Source organism: Ornithorhynchus anatinus, chromosome 1 (assembly GCF_004115215.2).
Source record: "Ornithorhynchus anatinus isolate Pmale09 chromosome 1, mOrnAna1.pri.v4, whole genome shotgun sequence".
Lineage (NCBI taxonomy): Eukaryota > Metazoa > Chordata > Mammalia > Monotremata > Ornithorhynchidae > Ornithorhynchus > Ornithorhynchus anatinus.
In genome coordinates, this window is record NC_041728.1 from 85,701,940 (window position 1) to 85,715,584 (window position 13,645).

Genomic DNA, 13,645 nt, shown 5'->3' on the forward strand with positions numbered 1-13,645 from the left:
AGCCTAGTCCTGTTCTCTGGGGCGGATGAGAGGGGTCTTCCACTAGCAAACTTGGAAAGCCTCACACAGGCCAGTGATGTGGGCCCATCTCTACCTCCTGCTTAGAAGGAAATGCTTTTGCTCACTTGAACCACCTTTACCACAGAGCAGTGTGTCTCCAGGAGTGACCCCCCCCTCCCCTCACCAGACCACTGCTGGCCTGCAAGGGACCACCAGGTGATGCCGGGTCACCCTGCTCCCACAGTCACCCCCTTGAAGTTTTCCCCACTGCTTCAGGCCCTTCCCGTTGGGCCGTGATGGTGCTCCTTTTAGAGCGGGCCTACCGCCACCCAACCCCGTTCATTCATTCATTCAATAGTATTTATTGAGCGCTTACTATGTGCAGAGCACTGTACTAAGCACTTGGAATGTACAAATCGGCAACAGAGACAGTCCCTGCCCTTTGACGGGCTTACAGTCTAATCGGGGGAAACAGACAAGAACAATGGCAATAAATAGAATCAAGGGTAAGAACATCTCATTAAAACAATAGCAAATAGAATCAAGGTGATGTACATCTCATTAACTAAATAAGTAGGGTAATGAAGATATATTCAGTTGAGTGGACGGCCCGCTCCAGCCCAGGAGCGGATGGCCAGCATCACCTCTAACTCTCTTCAGGCATAGGTCTCTGGGAGAAGAATGCACCTTGGCTGCCAGAGGGAGCCCACATGATTGAGGATCACTGCCCCAGAGGACAGACATCTGCCTTGGTGATTTGGGGCACAGAGGAGGCCGGAGGCAAGGGGGACAGGATTGCCTCATTAAGAACAGCTCTTCTTTATTTCTCTAAATGTGGCAACATGATAACTGACCTGCCAGCATGCCTGAAGCCTATAGGCTCTCCACAGGGGCTTGGACTTCTCTATTTTTTTTGCACAAGCTAATTGTAAGTGCTTATTCTCGGGTCCCTCTGAGGGCAAGAGTCTGCACATGGGAAGGAGAACGCCAGAAGGCCAGCTGTGCACCGGTCAGCCGGTAGGATTCTCTGAAAGAAGGTGGATTTCGGCCTATTGGTTAAACTTTGTAAATCCCGAAGGCAGTCCCTGGTTTTGGGGTGCCTCCTCCCTGTGTAATGGTCCCTGGAGCGTCTGGACATCGACAGTCTTGTGTCACCCCATGGAATTAAATGTCCTCCTTCCTCCCTTTCCCCTCCAAACCCCCCAACACTTCATCAGTTTTCCTGCAGTACCAGGTAAATGTGATCGGGCTATGCAGTAGAAGTGCGCATACTTTAACTGGAGATCTAGGAGCATTGAGGAAGAAAAATTTTGAGCTATCCTGTTAGGGAAGAATAATTTTAGAAAGGGGATGAAAATGCAATTAAATTCCCTGTGGGTGTTACCCACGAAACCCAATCTTCAAAGACAAGGTCCAGGGTCAAAATAACACTGCACACACCTGTCCACGCCCCCGTATTGAGCAGTAATCTAAACATGCCTGAAGACATTCCCCTCTCCTCCCCACCCCCACCTCCAAAGGGCTGGGCCAACTATAAAGGTACAGGTGCAAGTGCGGTGGGGGACAGGGAGTGGGAGAGTTGTCTCACCTGTCACCCACATGAGCAAATGATGAATAAATTAATCTAGACTTCAGAGAGTGGTTGTGGCTCCTGGCTGAGGATCAGGGTGCCAGTAAATAGATTAGGAGATGGAGTTTATGTCCTCACCTTGGACTCAGAAGATGGTAAGCAGGCAGAGGGATTGGAAACCAGGAGACTTGTGCGCAGATGTGGGGGGGGGGAGGAGCAGGGATGCGCAGGTAGACGCTGGGTACTTTGAAAGGGAAAGGGTCTGTATTTGTGAAGAAAAGGAAAAGCAGGGACCTCAAGGCAGGAAAGAAGTGCTCAGTGTGGGCCATGAAGGGGAAGGGAAACCAGAATTAAACACATAAAACAATCTGCAAATCCTAGAAAGACAGTATAGCAAATGAGGATGCCGGAGTCTTTTCCAAACGCTTAATGACCATTATTCATTCAGTCGTATTAATTGAGTGCTTACTGTGCCGGTGCCATAGATGCAGCTGCGAAGAAGGGGGCCTCGGTTATTTTGACGGGTACCCCCCGGGCTGGCACTGTTGCCTCAGGTACTGGAACAGTGAGCTGTCAGGACGTTCATGGGGAGTCTGGGTAGTGATCTTGAGGAGCCTGGTGTGGGCTGAGGAAGTGCTGGCCCTGTGAGGCTGAGGGAACCCAGTACAGCGCTCAGACTACCTGTAAATGGAGGATGAAAGTGACTTTCCTGAGGGTTTGGAGTCACTGTCATTCTCCTGCCACTTCTTACCCCTTCCCCCATCCCAAAGTAGTAAAAAAGAAGAGAGACAAGTAAAGAGGTGAAGCAGCGTGGTTCAGTGGATAGAGCCCAGGCTTGGGAGTCAGAGGTCATGGGTTCTAATCCCGACTCCGCCACTTGTCAGCTGTGTGATTTGGGGCAAGGCACTTCACTTCTCTGTGCCTCAGTTACCTCATCTACAAAATAGGGATTAAGACCGTGAATACCACATGGGACAACCTGATCACCTCGTATCCCCCAGCGATTAGAACAGTGCTTTGCACATAGTGAGCGCTTAACAAATACCATTATTATTATTATTATTGTCTTTACAATAAACGCATGTTCTCTAACCAGAGCACATCTCTATCTGTTTTTAATTGCCATGAATTGCAGTAAAAGATAAATTTTACTGCCCTGTTTATGTGCCTGGCATTTCTGTTTGCATAATGCAGTTTGAGGTTATTGTGTCTTTTTTCTTCTTTTCCCTCCCAGCAACATTAAATAAGAATAAAATCGCATTTAGGATGACTCAGCTAGGCCTCTTTTTTCCCCCAAGTGAAAGAGTTTTAGAATGAAAACTTTGTAGCAGAGAAATGGCATATTCCCTTTCCCACCCTTCACCTTTGGAAGGTTGCCCAGATTGGAAATTGGAAGCTCCCTTCAAGATTTGATGATGGGCCTTGGAGGTCTCCAGTGGCTGAGGTGTTTTGGTGACTTTTTTTTTTCCATTTTGTTTCTGTGGAGTTTGACATTAACAGTCATGCTCTCTTTCTCACCCTTCCTTAGAGTGAATCATCCCCTTCATCATCAACAGCCTCTCTTGAGCTCCCACTATGTGACTGGAAGTGTACTTTGCTCCCCTCCCACCTTGTCTCTTCTGATCTCTGTTTTTTTCCTCCATCCTTAATTGTATTTTCTTGCCCCGTGTAATTCCCCCACAGAGAGCTGGGAGGAAACCGTCCCAGAGCATGGCAGGAGGAGGGGGCTGGAATAGAAAGCAGCCTGCTGTCACTCGTTAAGTCCCAACATCACCTCGAGGAAGTGGGAGCATTCCCCTCGAGCGTTTTCTTGTGCCCCAAATCCCAGCGATATAAAGGCGACCCCTACCCAGTATCCTCTTGAGTCCATTGCCCATGCGAGTGGTCTGAAGTGGGGGTGGGGAGAGGAGATGGGGTGAACAAAAATTTGTGAGTGGAAAAACCTCTCTCCTGCATGAGAAAGGAGCACTCACCTCTCAATTCTGAGCACCTTACCCAAAGCCTTGTGTGTTCCCAGGGAAAGTCAGTGGGGTGGACAAGGCTCTGCTGGACCAAGACAGGCAATATTGCCCGTCTATTTACTCCACTGTCTGCTCGATGCCCAGTCTGAAGTGCACGGAAACTGAGGATATTCATAACTGAATCTTTCCCTAAATATTGAAACAGTATCTGCCATTTAGGGCAGGCTGCTCCCATGGGAATGGAAGCAAGGGGGCGAAGAGATTTTTCTTTTCAGGTACTTGTTAAGTGCTTAGTATATGTTAGGGAGTTACTAAACGCTGGGGTAGAGCTCCAAGTTCTAATATAAGTTATTCAGGTTGGACGCAGTCCGTAGCCCAAACGGGGCTCACAGTATTAATTCCCATTTTACAGATGAGGTAACTGAGGCATAGAGAAATTAAGCAACTTGCCCTAGATCACACAGCCAAGTGGCAGAGCCAGGTTTAGAACCCAGGTCCTCGAACTCCCAGACCTGTGCTCTTTCTACTAGGCCATGTTCCTTCCCATATGGTATTAGTCTGCCCCCATAGATTTGGGCAGGATGGGCCCCTGTAATTAGCCTCACCCACCTCTTGGAGCTGGAAGATGACTGAGGGTAGACCCAAGATGCCAGCTACCCCTCTTGTCCCCTGCCAGGGGAAGAGGAGGAGCACTCAGCTACCTTTTTGGTTCTCCCAGAGAATAATAATAATGTTGGTATATGTTAAGTGCTTACTATGTGCAGAGCACTGTTCTAAGCGCTGGCATCACAAGCAGACAAGTGGCAGAACAGGGATTAGAACCCAGATCCTTCTGACTTCCATGCTGGGCTGTATCTACTGGTGACATGCCCAAGGTCACGCAGCAGGCAAGTGGAGGAGCTGGTCTTAGAACTCCCTATCTAAGATGCCTAATTTAATAATTGTGATATTTGTTAAACACTTACTATATACCAAGCACTGTACTAAGCACTGAAGTAGATACAAGATAATCAGTTTGGACGCAATCCCTTTTCAGCATAGGGCTCGCAGTTTTAATCCCCATTTTACAGATGAGATGACTGTGGCATGGAGAAGTTAAGTAACTTGCCCAAGATCATACAGCAAGCAGTTGGCAGAACTGGGATTAGAACCCAGGTCCTCTGACTCTTAGGCCTGTAATCTTTCACTCTGCTTCCCATCAACCACAAAGCCTGACTCCATAAATGTTATCCAGGCTGCCAAAGAGATTTGGCCCCCAAAATACCTTTTTTCATTCTCCTCTATAAAGAGTTTCATTTGCCACCTCCCCATGGCATCTAGAACCATGAAAAAGCAGCCCAGGAAGGCAGTTTAAACTATTCTCTTCAATCAAAAGTGAACCAAATGTCAGAGACTCAGACCTCTAGATCAACGATTTCCAGGACTGATACATCTTAGTATCGTAATTAGACTTCTCTCTCTCTCTCCCCCACCCCTCCACCTTTCCCTTAAGTGTTTTTCACATCAAAGAAAGGATAAATTGGCTGCTTTGCTCTGGTAACCAAGTGTTGTATACAGCAGAGTTGATAGTGGGCTTTGGAGTTAGGGGTCATGAGTTTGAATCCCAGCTCTGCCACTTGTCAGCTGTGTGACTGTGGGCAAGTCACTTAACTTCTCTGTGCCTCAGTTCCCTCATCTGTAAAATGGGGATTAAGACTGTGAGCCCCACGTGGGACAACCTGATTCCCCTGTTTCTACCCCAGCGCTTAGAACAGTGCTCTGCACATAGTAAGCGCTTCACAAATACCAACATTATTATTATTATTAGACACATTCCCTGTCCACCATAAGCTTACTGTCTAGAGGGAGAGACAGACATTGATATAAATAAATAATTCATAATGTATAGAGAGATTTACTGTCTCCCTCTTTTTTCTCCTCTTCCCTTTCTCCACCCCAAGTTCACCACCCTGTTTGAAAAGAAAAATTGCCACTCCCCCAGGACAGTGCTATAGCCCCTAGGCTGTAGCACTGGGAGTCAGAGGTCATGGGTTCAAATCCCGGCTCAGCCACTTGTCAGCTATGTGACTATGGGCAAGTCACTTAACTTCTCTGGGCCTCAGTTACGTCATCTGTAAAATGGGGATTAAGGCTGTGAGCCCCACGTGGGACAACCTGATCACCTTGTATCCTCCCCAGCGCTTAGAACAGTGCTTTGCACACAGTAAGCTCTTAACAAATGCCATCATTATTATTATTAAGCTATAGAGGTACAGCTGCAGCATTTCTCACTGGGACAGCAGCTGCCTTGAAATCAAGTGCCCCTTCTGAATTTCTGGAAATCATCAGTATCAAATTTAGTTGAATTCAGAAGGGCCACTTCTAGGTAGACACCTCCTGACACACAGAATTTGGTCTGCCAGTCAAAGCAAAATTTATTTCAAGCCAGTCCCCAGTGAATAAGGCTGCATCTGTATCTCTATGGCTTAGGTGCCGTAGCACGGCCCAAAGAAGCCAACTTCCCTTTTTGAACTTGGTGGTGAACTTGGGGTGGCGAGGGGGGAAAGAGAAGAGAAAAGAGGGAGTCAGTGACTATAGCTATAAATTTTATAAACTATTTACATTAATGTCTGTCTCCCCCTCTAGACCGGGAAAGGATGAGGAATATTGATCACTCATATTGGAAGCATTTGAGCAAATGATCAATTTTTAAGTAACATTTGGTGTAGGATTGGAGCAGGAACCCTGGTCTAAGAACTAGAGATGTCTTCAATGTCCCCTTTCCAAAAAGGTTAATCTCCCCATAGCTCTCCTGTCTTATTCTCTCTTGCCTGTCTAAGTTATTCAGGTCTGAACATTTCCCATTCAAGACCAAACCGTTTACCTAATCTCGAACAGTCAGCCATGTTTTTCCGTTGGAATCTTCCACTTAATTCTTTCCATCTACCTCTGAACTCTTAAAAAGATCTGACCTCTTCAGGTCCCCTTAAGGGACAAGGTTTCGGTTCTCAGAGGAATGTGCCGAGGCGGGGAGGACGAAGGAACGGCCCCGAGTCTCACCATGACTAAGTGGGCCGAGCAGGAAATGGAACGGTTAGCTTCCGTCCCGACCGGTTGGTCCTCCTCCATGACCGCTAGACTGCATCTTATGTGATTCAGAGATGGTGGTTTTGCTAAATCATGATGGAGGGAGAGACCGGGAGAGCGATACCCGAGGCAAGAGGCTTGTCTTCTGCACCCAAGTCTGCTGATGTGTTGTGTGGTGACCCGACAATTTATTGAGTCTTCCCTTATGTTTCTTTGTCTAAAATGCCTGCTCCCTTCAGCTACCTGGCTTCTCAGAGATGAGAAGAGTATGCAGTTAGTGTAAAAAAATTAACCGAACCGTTGGAAGAAAGGGATTTCCATTCTCAAATGACATCTCCTATCCTGTTTCAGCTGCCCCCTTTTATCCTCTCTCTGTGGCCAAATTTGTCACTTCCTCTTCGGGACCACCATGATCGATTACGGCTGTCTGCACTCATGCTTTTTGACGCACGGTCCAGGAAATGTTTTGCAATTCCTGTGTGAGTCAGTGTGATGCCAGCTTTCTTTCAGAGGGGGCAGGAATTAGACACCGGTGTTAGGCAATGCAGAACGGCTTCCACATTTCCTCTGTCAGTTATTTTGTGCCTTTCTGTCCTGTTAGAATGTAAGCTTCTTGGGCACAGGGTCGGTGAGGCCAAAGTGAAGTAACGTTTCCAAGAGGGGGCATCTAGGAAGGAAAGAGGAGGAAGAGGATGTGGGAGAATGAGGTTGTTGGGGAGGCAAGGAAGAGACTTGGGAAAGTTTGCGCAGCAGGCTGTCTATTTTGCCAGTAAAGTAGTGGCAAAGGGGCAGAAATGAAGACTGTGACAGATTAGGAGATGGTGGCCAGAGACTGGCAGTCAGTTTGTATTTATTAAGTGCATACTGTGTACAGAGCACTGTACTAAGCGCTTGGGAGAATACAATAGAACAATAAACAGACACATTCCCTGCCCCCAGCAAGCTTATAGACTAGAGAACTGGCAGGCAATTCATAAGTGGAAAAGTAGAGGACCAACACTTTAGTGGAAAGAGCACAGGCCTAGATATCAGGGGATCTGGGTTCTAACTCTATATCTTCCACTCGTCTGCTACGAGACCTTGGGTAATTCGCTTAACTTCCCTATGCCTCAGTTCCTCATCTGTAAAATAGGGATTCAATGCCTGTTCTCCCTTCTACTTCGACTAGGAGCCCCATGTGGGACAGGGACTATCGGACCTCATTAATTGGTATCTACCCTAGCAGTTAGAATGGTGCTTGACACATAGTAAGTATTATAATAATAACTGTGGTATTTGCTGAGGACTTACTGTGTGCCAGGCACTGAACTAAGCATTGGGGTGGATACAAGCAAATTGGGTTGGACACATAGTAAATACAATACAGATAATGTAAAATAAATGCAATAATTCTAATGATGTGTGAAAAGGTACAGCGTTCTGTGGTGATGAGATCTAGGTTGTCATTGGTGGGTACTGTGGAGTGGAGTAAGAGGTGGGCAGAGTGCAGACGGGTGCGAAGGCAGGTCTCTGGTGTGTCAGTATGGTCACCCTCATGGGTGTTGAAGTCCCTCAGGATCAGTGTAGGTGATGGAAGTGAGACTACGAAGTAGAGAAGGGCATCAAAGTCCCTCAGAGGTAGGGCCAGTTGGTCAGGAGAGGAAGGTGTCTAGAAAGAGGCAGAGGACATTGGCTCTGAATGTGGTGATGGACGAAGATGGAGAGATGGAGACAGACGGGGTTGAGAGAAGGTGAAAACAGCAATGGGGGGCCGAGGGGCCGGCCGATGCCTTGATTTTTCCCCTGGGTGTCACGAGGAGGAGGGTGGCCTCAGGTTAGGGCAGCGCTGCACCTGACATCGTCCAGAGTGAGCCAGGTGGCCAGCAGAGGAGTGCAAAATGAGCAGGAAGGGAGAAGCAGCATGGTTTAGTGGATAGAGCACGGGCCTTGGAGTCAGAAGGACCTGGGCTCTAATTCTGCCTCTACCACTTGTCTGCTGTGTGACCTTGGGCAAGTCTTTTCACTTTTCTGTGCCTCAGGTACCTCATCCGTAAAATGGGGATTAAGATTATAAACCCCATGTGGGATGTGGATTTAGTCCAACCTGATCATCTTGTATCTACCCCAGGGTTTAATACAGTACCTGACACATAGTAAGCGCTTAACAAATACCATAAAAAAGAGGCAGGAGGGGTGTTTGTTCACAGTACGAAGGCGGGTCCAGAAACGGTTTTAGTAGGAGGTGGGAGATAGGAGGGGTGGAAACAAGTAGACCCGGGATGAGGTGTTTGTTGGTTGGAGAGGGAGAATGATGGCTGTGATGAAGTGGGTGTGGAGAGGCAGAGAATATCCCACAGGATGTAGTGCTTGTGCATGCTAGGGGATGAATAGGTCAGGATTTGGGAGTTGTCATTGCCCCAGGGTGAGGAGATGTAAATAGCAGGGAGAGAAATAAGTAGTTTGAAACTGTCCTGGCCTGCAGAAACCACTCCTGCTGTTGCCTCTAGCATTATTAGTCAATCAATCAGTAGTATTTATTGAGTATCTCGAACACTATGCTAAAGAAAGTACAATAAAGGGTAAAACGTGGGCCTGGGATCCAAAGGACCTGGGTTCTAAGCCTGTCAGCTGTTCTTTTTATGGTATTTATTAAGCACTTACTATGTGCCAGGCACTGTACTAAGTGCTGCAGTTAATCAGGTTGGAGGCAGTCCATGTCCCACATGGAGCTCACAGTCTTAATTCTCTTTTTATGAATTAAGTAACTGAGGCCCAGAGAAGTGAAATGACATGCCCAAGATCACACAATGGGCAAGGGGTGGAAGCAGAATTAGAACTCAGGTCCTCTGACTCCAAGGGCCATGCTCTTACTACTGGGCCATGCTACTTCACTTGCCTGCTGTGTGACCTTGAGCAAGTCATTTAACTTCTCTGGGCCTCACTTGCCTCACCTGTAAAATGAAGAGCAAGTCCTACTCTCTCATACCTAGACCGTGAGCCCCATGTGGGACAAGGATATGTCCAGTCCAGCCTGATAATCTTGTATCTACCCCAGTGTTCAGAACAATGTTTGACACCTACTAAGCCCTTAACACCCCTCCCAGGATTGCACCTGGAGAGTTGCAGTACTCTACCAGTCTTGGCTACGGGAGGGAGAGTCAAGCAGAGGCATATCCATTCCATCCTAGCTTGGGCAGTGGCTAACAAATGGAAGGCAATCTGTTACAAGTCAAAACTCACCTGTGCGGGGCAGCAGCGGCACGGGAGAGAGTCAAGGGCAGAGACTCGAGTTCACTGTGTTGAAGAAGGCATTGATAAACCACTTCCATATTTTTATGAAGAAAACTCTATGGATCCCCTACCAGAGCGATTGCAGATGGAGAGTGGGACATTCTGGGAGAGATGTGTCCACGGAGACGCTATGGGTCGGAAACGGCTCGACAGCATAAGACAAGACGAGCCCTTAACAAATACCATACACACCAAAAAAATAGAATACGGAGAAGACATGATCCCTGTCCCAAAAGAGCTTGCAATCTAGTGAGGTAAGCAGACAGAGAAGAATTTACAAATAGGAAGGAGTGTTTAGTATGAACAAGAGAATGTGAGGCATGAATGTAAAAGTGCCGAGGTGAGAGAGGAGAATGTGATCTTCAGAGAAGAAAAAATAAGCAAGGAATTTCTCCTGGAGGTGGTGGGATTTCCTATGGGCTGTGAAGATGTGAAGAGAAGCAGCCAGACCTGGTGAATAGAGCACAGGTCTGGGATTCAGAAGGACCTGGGTTGTAATTCCGGTTATGCCACACGTCTGCTGTGTGACCTTGGGCAAGTCACTTCACTTCCCTAGGCCTCAGTTACCTCATCTGTAAAAATGGGGATTAAGACTGTGAGCCCCTTATGGGCCAGGTGCTGTGTCCAACCCAATTATCTTGTATCTAGCCCAGCACTTAGTACACTGCCTGGCATATAATAAGTGCTTAACAGTTACCATAAAAAAAAAGCTGTGAACTTGCTGGCAACCTGGGGCTCCATGTGAGAATTTTGGTTATTCAGTCAAAGTATAGAAGATTTCTACAGGAGTGTGATCTTCAAAACTTTGCTTATCTATATTTCCAAATATTTCTACCACAGTCAAATATGTAGAGTAGAATTTAGACCACCAGCTGCTAATTTTGAAATTAGCAGGATGACCTTTTTCTGAAAGCTTCCTGCCACTTTAATTAGTTGGTTATAATTGTTTTCTACTTTGTTTTTACTGTCTATGAATTGTCATATAATTGAAAATTCCGTTTCGGAATTCCAAGTTCTCCTTATTCGCCAGTGCATAGAGATTTTGAAATGACAGTATTTGGCACGTTGTCTTTATTTTTAAAATCAAACATTAAGAGAATGTGAAGGATGAGGGAGCCTGAACAGGAATGGAAATATAGCTTCTAAGTTTCAGGATTCTTCATACATCTAAGATTAGTAAATCATTGTTTTTGTGATCTTCTAACAAGAATATTCTGGGTAATATACCAAATACCCTTACAGTTTAGGGCTGTAGACAATGGATGATATACATGATTGTGGGTGGGGCGGGAGGGGAGTGTGTGGGGGTGTACTGATCCATTGTATTAGAAGAAAACCTCATTGATGGTGAAATTCACCTGTGAGAACGTGTGGTTGAAAAGGACAAGGCCCATGGCCCCAACCGCATTGGGCATACAAAAAAGCTGCCCTATCTATGTATTCTATCATCATATTTGGTGACTGTAGTGCCTGACACTTTTTTCTCTTCTGCCTTCTTGTCTTTTACAAAGCCTTTCCTTGAAGAGAGCCTCTCTCTTCCCAGTGGCAGTGTGTCATGCTGGTCTGTCCTCAGCAGTTGACTCCCAGTTTTCAGCTGGTTTGCAGCTTTATGTGAGGCTTCGTTTTACTGTGTCTGTAAAGCACTTCCTCTGCCCTCCTTACTTTTGCTTTCCCAATTTCAGCTCTCCATTCAGTAGCTATTTGGGTATCCCACTGTCACTCATTCCCCTCTCGTGTCCCACCCAGAGTAGCTAAGATAAAGTGAGTTTTAACTGTAATCAATCAGTGGTATTTATTTAATGAGAGAGGACTGACTACATTCCAGTGTTTCATTGCCCGTGATCTTATCCTGCCATTTTGCTGTCGATCCTGGCTTGTGTATGACACTGATGGGACAATTCATTCATTCATTCAATAGTATTTACTGAGGGCTTACTATGTGCAGAGCACTGTACTAAGCGCTTGAAATGTATGGAACAGATAGAGACAATCCCTGCCCAATGACGGGCTAACAGTCTAATCGGGGGGGACAGACAGCAGAGCAAAACAGAAGAAAACAAAAACAAGACAACATTATCACGATAAATAGAATCAAGGGGATGTACACCTCATTAACAAAATAAATAGGGTAATAAGCAGCTGGATGTGGCAGCTGTTCTATGGTCGAGGTCTCACAGTCGTATAGAAGATGGGACGACACTACAGCTCTGTGGATACCAAGCCCATCACCACACTGTTTGACAATCTCTCAAAAGATGTGCCGGGCTTCTCGATTCCGCTTCCTACTTCCTTGTCTGTCATTGCATCTTTGGTCGATGTGCTACGTCGGTAACAGAATTCTGTCACAGTTTTAGCTTTGTGTTGGGCTTCCTTGATGCAGGCTGATAGAGGAAGAGTAAGCACTCAATAAATATGATTGATAGTGAGAGACTGTGATGACCCAGAGGTACTGTTTAATCCTTTAAAAACATTTATCAGAGCCTGTTACTTCTCTCCTCAAAAATCTCCAGTAGTCCCCCATTGCTTCATGTATAAAATAGAAACTCCTGACCATCAGCTTCAAGGTTTTCCATTTTCTGACTTCCTCTTGCCTTTCAACTCGCTTCTCACACTACAACCCAACTCCTAACTCCATGCTCCTCTCCAGCTAACATGGTAAGAATAAGAGGAAGAACAGTACTTGTTAAGTACCAAGCGCTCTACTAAGTGCTGGATTAAATGCAACACAATTAGGTCGGACACAGGGCCTGTCCCTCTCTTGGGACTTTCATTCTAAATAGGAGGGAATAGGATTTAATCCCCGTTTAACAGATGAGGAAACTGAGGCATATAACAATTAATTGACTTGCTCAAGGTTACACACCAGACAATAGATGAAACCAGGATTAGAACCCAGGTCCTCTAACTGTCAGGCCTGTGCTCTTTCCACTAGGCCATACTGCTTCTCTTTCTAGGTTGTGCCTTGCCCTCAATTCTCCCACCTCCGATCCAATGTTCCAACATTTCACTTGCCTAGAATGCCCTTCCCCTCAGTTTTGCTGAGCCCAGCCCTCCCCTCCTTTAAAGTTCTCCTAAAATCCAACTCTTCCAAGAAGCAATGCCTGCTCTCCAACTTTTCCAGTTATGCCTTCTTACACACTGAGGTTTATCTATGTATTTATTAATTCCCTGGTGACTGTTCTATCAATTCTCACTCATAACTATGGTTTATTAGCCTGTTAACCCTCTGAGGGCCAGTTATATGTATTTTGTATGTTCAAGTGCCTTGTACAGTGTCCTGTGTACTATAGAGAATCAATCGATACTGTGGTTTGTGAGGGCAGAGAATTGACTGTGCTTATGCTAGCTCACTGGTGATGTGAACAGTCTAATTTTAGCAAGACAGTACTGCTAGGCCCACTATCCTGAAAAAGGTTCCATTTGGGAACTTTTCCATCATGACTACATGAGTCCCTCGCTTCAGAGTTAGAGGGAATTGCCGCCAATGTGGGAAAGCCTCTGATGTCATAGGGAAGACGTGGATGTGCCCTTAAGGTTGATAGTTCACTTACCTGCTGGCTGAGAATGGGAAAGAGAGACTACTGGGTTAGGAAAGGTTCAGAGAACTTAGATAGGAGCTGTAAAAGTCCCAGGAGATGGAATTTTACTGGAGACAGTTCTAAGGTCTGCCTTATCCTCAGAGAGCTTGTATTCCAGAATTCTGTGCTATCCCACAGAGGGATGCTAGTGCCTGGCAAATATGTGCAAGTGGGAGAGTGTCCGTATCAGTGGTGTCACC

At 46.2% G+C, this 13,645-nt stretch overlaps 1 protein-coding gene and 1 non-coding gene across 3 annotated transcripts in view; both read left to right on the forward strand.

Annotated features, from left to right (window-relative positions):
- Positions 1-13,645, forward strand: part of HPCAL1 (hippocalcin like 1) — a 158,792-nt gene that overhangs the window by 124,074 nt on the left and 21,073 nt on the right. The window lies entirely within an intron of this gene.
- LOC114816643 lies at positions 9,671-9,806 on the forward strand. Its single transcript, XR_003764440.1, has one exon. It is a non-coding gene; the product is annotated as a small nucleolar RNA SNORA7 (small nucleolar RNA).